This window comes from Cupressus sempervirens, chromosome 5 (assembly GCF_028749045.1).
Source record: "Cupressus sempervirens isolate cs-2001-9-10 chromosome 5, ASM2874904v1, whole genome shotgun sequence".
NCBI classification, from domain to species: Eukaryota; Viridiplantae; Streptophyta; class Pinopsida; order Cupressales; family Cupressaceae; genus Cupressus; species Cupressus sempervirens.
The window spans coordinates 624,030,600-624,039,648 of record NC_143122.1 but is presented as its reverse complement, the minus strand read 5'-3'; the positions used below and the strand labels follow the sequence as shown (position 1 = coordinate 624,039,648).

General features: G+C 36.0%; 1 pseudogene across 1 annotated transcript; it reads right to left on the bottom strand.

Annotated features, from left to right (window-relative positions):
- Window positions 1-6,114: 6,114 nt before the first annotated feature.
- Window positions 6,115-7,926, bottom strand: LOC149557442 (uncharacterized; annotated as a pseudogene). The gene is made up of 4 exons (XR_016364639.1): window positions 7,776-7,926; window positions 6,892-7,236; window positions 6,637-6,783; window positions 6,115-6,544 (listed from the first exon to the last, which is right to left on the bottom strand). The product of XR_016364639.1 is annotated as an uncharacterized LOC149557442 (transcript).
- Between the last annotated feature and the right edge of the window lie 1,123 nt (window positions 7,927-9,049).

Genomic DNA, 9,049 nt, shown 5'->3' with positions numbered 1-9,049 from the left:
CGGGGTAATGAGAAAGGTTAATAGTTCAGTTGATATAGCATTCCAACAATAAATGGATGGTCTTTGATTTGAGTCGTAATTGACCCATATGAATTGCACTTCAATGTGCGGTATCAAATCTAGACTGCAAACCTAGACACCTGCAGTATTGCCTAAGGAAATTATTGGAAACAACTTGTACATGAACTTACAATAGACTGGTCATAAAGATGCCATTAACATAATTGATAAAACATTCCAACAAATGAGTGACACTAAATTTAAGACAACTGATACATATGAACTTTACCTCAACAAATGAACACAAATAATGCTATTTAAATAAAGGTCACAAACCATGACAGCTTCTAGAAGCATAGGATATTCTGTAAGGAATTTAGGAAGCCATGTCAAGACAGTAGCGGTTGTATGGTGAGCTGCAAAGAGCACTCCAATGACGTTGTCAGTTATCTTCTGCTCATTAAACCCTCCTCTCCTTTCTTCTATGAATGCCATTAATGATTCCAGCAGATCAACTTAAAGCACAAAATCAACACATGCTAAGCATCTTACAAAGAAGGGAAAACAGGGTACATGCCTTGATAGGTTTATTGAAACAAGTGCCAAAGAGACTGAGGGGCCTTGAATTAGAACCCATATCCAGAACGTTATAGTATTTCACAAGCTCTTTCTTCTCATGGACATAGGTATTCACAATATTCATAAGGGCTAAATTTCTTGAATAGAGGTCACATTGGCTCACAATGATAACAGTTTTATCACTGAACTTGAAGTACATGTTTGGCACAAAGTCTTATCTCCATAGGAAGATTTATGAAACCATAATCAAAACTATCATTGGATAAGTATTCGCATGTTTTTTTTCATTTTTCAAAGTTTCTTGTAGTATCTTGTGAAAGATATTACTATTTTTTGTGGTAATGAATCTCCTCTGTCTGAAGTAGCCTTCCATAATATTATAATATGAGATTTGCACGGTGCTAAATACTCTTTAAGAAAATACAATGCAAGATGGTGCTTTTCTAGTCTAGAATTTACACCAATTGCAGGACATACTTTTGAATAAAACTTTGATCATTTTTCTATGATAGATTATCTCTAAATAGGGACAATTTATGACAACCTTCTCATTTCTTGTAAACTATACTAATGTTGCATATTGATATAAAAAAATATTTTCTAAAAATTTGAAGGCTTTTAGGATCAATCTAAAGCCAACTTGTTCTTATATGCAGGTCATGCAAATAGCAACTAGATTGATGGGAAGATAAAAGGAGCTTCTGTATCATGACATTGCTACAGGTCTTGAAAGTGGATGAGACTTTAGTTCACTATGGATGTGGTAATGTATATTATTTCTACTGCAAGCGGTGATACCTAAATGTTAATAGAGCTTTCCCAATGCATCTTATTCTTGATTAAAAGTTCTTATGATTCACCCGGTGCTAAAATGTTGGGGAAACATTATTTTTAATTTCCTTTTACAAGGCCTCTTAATTATTCAAGGTATCTAGAGAAGTGCCATCTGATATAACCACTGTTATGGAAAAGGTATATCAAATACTTGGATTTTCCATATAATCACCCAGATTTTACATTGATAAATCGGATTTAATCATGTTTCTTTCAGATCATATTGGTTTCTCATGTCCAGGGTTTGGATTTTTTTTGTCTCGGAATGAATTGCCAGCTTCTCAAATCAGATCGAATATCTATTTGGCATTTGGACTTTCCTCCCATCCCTCATCAATCTCCACTTTGTATTTCGGATTTCAGCTTACAAGCTGGGTGGAAATCACCTTTGCCTTGGGCTTGTGTCCCAAGTTTTGGAAATTTAGCATAGTGCCAAGCTTCAAACTTATAACTTGTTCTTGGTTTTGTACTTGCAATTGCAGATCAGATTTCAAGTTCAACTTCGATTCTCCATAAGTTTGCTGAGGCTTGTTTATTTTCATGAGTGGGACGATCAGATCAAGCTTCTTGAGTGTTTTGAAGTTCTTTAACAGAAGCTATATCGCACCCTTTCCAGTCCTTCACTCAAGCAATTTCCTTGCCTTATCAATTCAACTTTCACCATGCTTAATTTGCAAAGTTTGGAAACCCAAAATGCTGGGTGGAAATCAGGGTGCTCTTGGGCTTGAAGCTTCAAGAAGAGGCTGGGAATCAGGCCTCCCTTGGGCTCTACCATTAAGTTCATTCCAAACTTGCGCCAAGTGTTGTGCAATCTTCACCACTTCAAACTCAGATTTTGTTGGATTCTTTGGATTTCTTCCATCAAAATATATATCTTTCAATGTTTGCAAAAAGGCTGGATGTTTGTCAAAGCTCTTGTTTCATGCTTGGAAGTTTCATTAACAATGCCCAGATTTTCCTTTATCTCCAAAATTTGCTAAGTGGTTGCTATTTCATCGTGCGAAGTTCAGACTTCATTTTGTTGTTGGATCTCAAGTCTGATTTCACCTGGTTTTCTTCGATTTTCTTTCTGAGATACAAATTGTGTTTCAGGTTGGTTAGAATATATATAAATGTTGTTTGCAAGTTGAAGATTTTTCATGACAATCAAGTTGAGTCCCTTAATAGATTTTTGGTAATTTGGTTGACAACAACCTGACTTTCACCCTTCCTTTAAGATTTCTCATCAATTTGCTGATCAGACTTAAACAAGTCTTTGAATTGTACATCAAGGCTACCTCACACTTGACATTCCTCTCTTCCTAGTCTTCGTTACGTGTGTAGTGCATTTATGGGTTACTGTTCATGGAGTCTGTCTTTGAGTCTTCATAGACTGACACTTTTTCTACACACTGATTGTTTTCTGGTTGGCAAGTTCTCCTATCTCGTTAGCAAGTGGTACTCACACCATGAATGTCATGTTGTACCTTGGGTGACTCCTGCCTCTTCTGACTTCAGCTTCAACTAACACTTAATCAACTTTTGCTTCATGGCGAGCTTTGAGATTCCTCAATGATCCACTGTAATACCTTTCACTTTGTTCCCTAATCCAAAGAAATCTTCTCACCGATGCGCCTCTTCTCTCTTTATGAGTATGTCTTCTATCTTTGTTTAGCAAAAGGGGCATTGATTTTTGGTGTTGCCGGAGGTAAATCTTCTTGTGTTACTCTCTTCCTCCTCCCTCATTTTCATTTCCTCATACCATTGTAGTATTTGTTACTAATGCAGTCTCTGAACTCTGTCCTCTCATTGATCTTGGAGGGTTATTAGATTATGTGTGAGAAAATGCGGCAAGAGTGTTAGAAGATATTCAATGTTTGTGTTCATTCTTAACCCTTCTTAGATGTTGCTCTCAGGGACCACTTGGTCGAAAGGCTTCCTTGCGCATGTGCAAATCAACAAAAACTCTGCATGAGTATATAAGGTTTGTTAACTCTTTGTCTGTGGGATTTTCTTCTTTAGATTTAGAGACTTTTAGTTGTTCTTAGAGTCAATCAATTTACATTCATGTACCACCTACCACCATTAACCTGCACAGTTTAGATCTCTCGGATTTGTACAACAATGACACCAAAATATTTATTCTCGAACGAACTTCTTGATTACGCAGAGTAAACAAGCTACTAGAACATTACCATAAACAATAACATAAAGATAATATAATTACAACAATATGGGAGAAAGATCTTTTTCTTTTATTTCCAACATATAATGTATACAACATGACAATGTTGCTTCTGAGGGCAAAAAAATTACACATAAAGAGTCAGCCAGTTAAGAGTACCAACCATTGGCAACCACACGGAGCTAATTATCATTACACAAACAATTAATTATTCACTAACCACAAATGTTTATTGCCAAGTGCAGAAACATCATCATCTACACATATCTTCATCAAGGTGATAAGTTGATAATCTCTTATTTATGGTGGTGTGAAGTGTATATATGCTCATTACATGAAATTGATAAATACTTGAATTTAATGTCTATGCATTCAATAATATGAAATAATTGTTCCTGTTTGAGGAAGAAGTGTAAGGAAGGGGAACTGTGTAAGATTCGTTGCTAAGTATGGCACCTCATAAAGATGGTTAAGAACCATATGAGGTCAAGGAGGATAAGGTCTTGCACTGAACCTAGACTTGAGGGTCAATTTAAGGGCACCCTATTACAACTCCCCTACCATCACCACAATTATCAATCGTTGAAGTGAACTAGAAGGGATCCTCAGTCATAAGAGATTGAGAGGTTAAAGGATGGAGGAGAACAATGTATAGACCTTAATGGAACACCACCTCATAAGAATGTTTATGGACCTCAAGGCCAAAGCGGATGAGGTCTTGCTATCAGGCAAAGGGTAGAGGATAACTGGGGCACCTCATCATGTCCTCTATGATTCCATCACAAACGTTGTTATGATGAACCCCCACATAATATTGAGATCTGTTGTTTAGAATCTTGATGTATGTGTGTGTGTAACACAAAAACTGGGCATAATTCATGAGTTATATCTTATTATCGAGTCTAGTTGCAGGTTGCCAAATCAGGCTTATATTATTTTATTCTTGAGTGATGATTATATCTTGGGCTATATTTTTCTTATTGTTTAGTTTTGGGTTTGTCATTAGAATTCTTTATTGTCATTAGAAATCTGTAAATAGCCATCAATGTGATCAACAAGCGTCAAAGGCAAGTCTAAAAATTGGAGAATTATGACATTATTGTATGTTTCAGTTCCATTCATAATGTGGAGACAGCCTTTACTGCCTATTTTATGCCTTGGATATAACCAAGTGAACAAGATAGAAAAATACCAGTAACTATAACGAATTCCTACCAGTCCTTACATAACAGTATCTCTAAGCAGTTCATTCATATGCACTTATACAAGTACAATTCAAGGAATGCTAATAACATGTTGCCTCCATTCACAAGTACAGTAAGAGTTTATAAACTAGCTGATGGTTGCCAAGAACTTCCAACTATTGGAAACTATCAAGTGTAACTACTATACAAACTATAGAAAGAAACTAATCTTGCCGAGTAAAATATATAAGTAAAATATTGCCATAGGAAGATTTCTCTAACTACAAACAGAAGATATTTCCCACTTCTCATAATACTCTATTTCCAATTTCATAAAGGAAGGTAGCATGGAAAATTGCTACCACCAGAAGGCTAGTTTTTCCTCCGCCCTGGGGAGCTTCAAGGATAAAGTCTATGTAGTCAGTTCATTAATTTCATTTTTCAGACAATAAATCCTTTTCTAAGATAATTTTTCCAGGTCTGCATCCCCGGCCAAAATGGGGTTGTCCTCATCCCCAAATTTCCCTGGGACATAGAGGTGGGACTGGACAGGGCTTTTACATTTTGACATAAGGAAAAGTTTGTAACTTTGTATATGTGAATTTTCCTATATTTTAAATAATTAAATACTATTTCCCTTTGTCTTTGCACAATCTCTCTGTTCTTGTGCCTGCCTTATATGAATATTTGAAATTCTCTATATTTTAATGGTCGTCCCCTTTTGTTCCTTAAAAATGGCTCCCTCTTGTCCTCATCCCCAAAATGCAGGGTAATATAGTTTCTAAGTTGTTTGATCTTTCATTTGCAATGGTTTATTTCTGAATTCTAGAATAAGAGTTTATAGATAAATAATAATTTGATTCTCTCAACTTCACAAAAGGATTGCCACATACATTTATGAAGCTAATACAAGCAGCAAAGATGGGCAAATTATCCAATCCAACTATTAAGGTTAACAGTTTGAAATGAAAAGAAAACTGAGAATGTAGAAAATAGAGATGATAGATGTTCATTGAAAACCAGAAATCTAGAAAGATATTCTAACAAGCACATAAGATCTTCATTCAAGAGATTTGCACAGTCTAGATTCAGCTCTTAAAAGAATCAATTTCACTTTTTAACCACAGCAAGAAAAGGATTGCTAGTGCAGAACTGCAATTCATGAAATGAAAGAAGCTTTTTTTTCTTTATACTCTCGTTCTTCCCTGGATGGCTTTACTATGGATGTCTTATACTTGGTGTGATAATATTTCACCTACGCAATTAAGGTATTGACCTACATGGTGTATTATTATGAGCAGTGTAATGTTCCCTTTGTTTGGATGTTAGAAATTAAAATAACTAAAATTTAAGTTATGGAAAAATAATAAATTTAATGAAAACCTTATCTAATTATTTTATAAAATGACTTTAATGGTGAACTAAGTGGAAGTTTAATAAAGTCACTTTATTATTTCTCCTAAGATCAAATTAAATCTAAGTTATCAGATTCTCTCCAGCAATCCTCAAAGTCTGGTTCAATTCTGTACAAAGTCTGGTCCTTGTTAAATTCTCTCCAAATTCTCTTGCAGAGCTACGAATTTGCTGCAAATTCTGTCAGAGGAACCCGGGCAGAATAACAAACTGTAATTGGCTGCAAGTTGATCCATTGCTTTTAATGTTGTGACTTTGTTGAAGCTTATGTCCAAAACTATCAGTTTCAACAATTGATGTAGACTTTCCACATCACTTATCTTGTTACCAGCCAGGTATAGCTTCTTTATTAAGGTACAAGTAGGCAGTCCTACGCAAGAAAGAGGAACGGATAGATATGCAACTTGAATGTGCTATTTAGAAATCAGCTGTGCAGAATACTTACGTGGAGAGTTTACATACAATGACCAATTCTTGATATTCTGTTGTAGCTGAGATCAAGAACACGTAGGCGAGTTAGCTCCTGAAGCCCTTCAACGGTAGCAGTTTTGTTCGGAGACTGGTTCAGGGTATGAAGAGTCCTCAGTAGAGATCCTGGAGTAATGTGCACTGCCAAAAACTACAAATGGATGAAACTACTTTGTGCGCAGATTAGATACTAATCTCCTATTTGATATAGGGAAGACAAACAACATATTAACTACAAAAATTACTAACCTATATAGTTCCCCTATAAATTTATAGTTCGAAGGCTAGCAAATGCTGCAAGGGCTGGTACCACACTCAAACCAAGACCAGAGATGTGTGCCACAGTTGAGAAAGCATTTAGTGAGTGAATCACATTATTGGCAAGCTCCATTTCATTGGATAAATTAGCAACCTGAATGCTGGTGTCTAAATTTTCCAAAGCCTCTAAAATTTCAACACTGAGATTACCGCTTGATGTACCTTCATCACCAACAATTTCAATTGCTCCCATAGCATCCCCATTCTTGAGAGAGAGCTCTGGTATACCTATACTGCGTACCCACTCTTCCAGACGTCTTGTATTGGACTGTTCAGCTGAAAAGGCCACCCATTAACTATAAGACCCAGAGCCAGGAACTCTGGTTGGATGATTCCAGTCCATGTGCAGGCTAGCATGAGCTTTTGAAGCATTTTGCTTATCACTAAAACATTCAACATGAAATTGTCCTCCACAGATTTCATTTTGGTTGGATCTCGTCCTTGCTTAGTCTGATGCAAATTTGTGCAGACATTAAGAGTATCGGATGAGTAATCCTCCTTTCTGTTCACAGCTTGACTTGATTAATTATTTTTATGGAGTGAGGAACTTTGGTCAGTGTGATCCCCTTTATGCAAGTTTTGGCAACTCCATAAAAATATCTTCCACCAAGAGTTACATTTTCTTCTAAGAAATAACATTGCTTGATGATCTCTGTTTCAGCATTACCTAGTCTACACTACAAAATGTTAATTCAGATCAAGGACTGCTTTGAATACCGTGAAGCCGTCTTTGATTATCACCTAGATGTTGCAGATCTTCAAAGGAATTAGATGTTGGCAGGCAAGTGGAGTGGTTATCTAGAATTCTTCCCCACCAGACACATGCTTGCATAATTGCCTAATTTCCAGCTCAGACCCAGATTTAGATTGCTTATAAACAGGTGATGTGGATCCCAAGTGTGAATCAACTATTTTATAAACTCCCCAGTCACTAAGGTGACCAGCCTGTATTTCCTCACTGAACATCGGTTTTATCACACTCGTCGTCAATGATATCCTCAGCAAAATTGTCTAATAAATCTAGTGCATGAGAAGAACAGGTGTTTATATCCTTAAAGGAGCTCCTTGTATCATCCATATTCCTCTGATTTCCATGGTCAGAGAGTTCTGTGGATGATGAATGAATTTCCTACTCATCCCCACCTTCAAAAGCAATCCTCATAGGTGCCTCGCTGCATATTTCAACTATCTCTGGCTCCACGATTATATCAGTAACCGTCTCCAAGCCCTTGAATTGTGTTTTTTGCGAAATCAACCACACATATTGTTTGATCCTGATCAATGATAGGCCGACTTGAAAAATGGACTCCAGATGTATATCAGTATCCGTCTCCAAGCCCTTGAATTTTGTTTTTGCCAAATCAACCACAAACATTGTTTGATCCTGATCAACGACAGTCCCACTTGAAAAATGGACTCCAGATGTATCTTCTTCAGTCAATAGAGCTGTTGCAACTTTTACTGTCATAGAATCCTTTTGATCAGATAATTCCTTAATAGATTTCAATTGATGCTGATCAACAACAGAGCCAGTTGAACAAACCATATATATAATTTCTGTAGCAGAGACATCTGTTACAGCTTTTGCTTCAATAGAATCTTCATAATCAACTACATTAGTCATCTTGTAAGGCAATGCGTGCAAGTTGGCATCAGATAAATTGGTTATCTTGTTATCATGCGGTCATCTTCTATTAAATTGGTTATCTTGTTATTGCGCAGTCAGATAATTACAGCTTCCATAGAAGTTCTGCATTTTCCAATCTTTAACTCTAAACCAGAAGATGATTTACTTTGAGCATTCTAAATATCTATTCTTCAATTCAAATTCCTAGATTTTTAGACCTAAGCTTTATAACAGTTATACAGGATTACAAGAAAACTGATAATAAGTAATTTTTTTGGAGAGAAATGAAGGCCAATTATTAGAATATGAAATCTGATATAAGCATGATAAGAAATAAACATAAAGCACATAAAATGCTTTAGTAATTGTTTTGTACCTGGTGCTCAAAAAAAGGATAGTCCAAATAGATATTAAAACGCCTAGGAAAGGTTACATTTGTATCAACCCATTTGACAAAGTATG